Below are 1,326 nucleotides of genomic sequence, written 5' to 3'. Positions count from 1 at the left end.
TGTGCACTAAAATTTGCTGAAAAATGCCATATTGCTGCTGTTGGAACGAAACTTTGTATGTCCCAAATGGTAACTTTACCAGAGAAGGAAAAAACGTACTTTACTTTTAATGCAAGTCAACGGAACCAGACTTTTTTCTAGATGATTTTAGGCCATTTCTTTTTGTTCAGTCATCATATGTCAAAAACTGAACAACGGAGATACGAGGTTTTGTTCTGACAGCAGTGATATGCAGGTTTCTTCCCTGTAGTGGATGTTTTCACTCATTTTTGCTTGGAAAATCAACAAAACGTCATGTGACCAAGAATAACCAAAGCTTTTGCATACAACTATATGGCTTTCATTGACTGCAGTAGTGGCAAAGTGCTGAGTGGCACGCTGAGAAATTGAACAGTGCTCAGAGTCACTGAGCGTAGCTGCCCATTGACACAGAATGACACCACTGGTGTGCATACTTTTGTTGAAAACCATGAATTTTTGGAGACTGCCCTGCACAGCGCGTCCAGTGTGTAGTGCCCTTTAGGATATATACTGGGTATTTTTTGGTCCAATATGGCAAACACCACAGTTCAGCTCATTATTATAGCGTTCTAAACTGGAGAACATTATGTGGTAAAAACTCCAACCTAAATCCTTTAGGCTGAGTGGGATGTTTCCCAGTGGTCTGCAAAGCTTGTCCAACCTAGCAACAGTTGCCACAACTGCATACATGTGGGGAGCATGGATAACTGGATAAGGGGGTTCTTCACTGAGCAGTCCTCCTCCCCTGATGGGTTAGAGCTGGAAAACACTATAATGCACGTTGCATGGGCTACACAAGACTGGCACAGAGAGCTGCTGTATTAAATATTAAAGTTCTGTTTGCACTCATCTGTTCAACACAGGAGAAATGAACTCGTACGTATGGTCTTTTATATGCAACAGGCAAGCGTGCTTTGCTTTTCCTTCTCCTTGTTCTGACACTGCAGTGGTGTGTGGGTGTTTGAACATGTTTATATTTGCGAACATAGTGTGTAAATATGTATACATCTTATTGTGACTGTGTTTCATTAAATGTGTGTGTGTGTTTATGTGCTTTTTGACAGTCTACCTGTATTTGTGTTTCTTTTTTTTTCTACAGCAGGTTGTTTTTGCTTCATCTTTACATATGAATGTATACATAACTGCAGCAAATGTGACTCCAAGTAACAGCAGAACCTTTAAAGAGGAATTCCACTGATTTGTTGAAATTTCTGCATTATTAAATTGTCAAGATGTGGTCATTCAGAGTGGTTTGGTGTGAAATGTGCCATTCTGGAGAAACTGAAGAGTCAGAAATGTTCACAG

The sequence above is a fragment of the Colossoma macropomum genome, unplaced genomic scaffold (assembly GCF_904425465.1).
Source record: "Colossoma macropomum unplaced genomic scaffold, Colossoma_macropomum, whole genome shotgun sequence".
NCBI lineage: Eukaryota > Metazoa > Chordata > Actinopteri > Characiformes > Serrasalmidae > Colossoma > Colossoma macropomum.
This window is presented reverse-complemented; position numbering follows the sequence as displayed.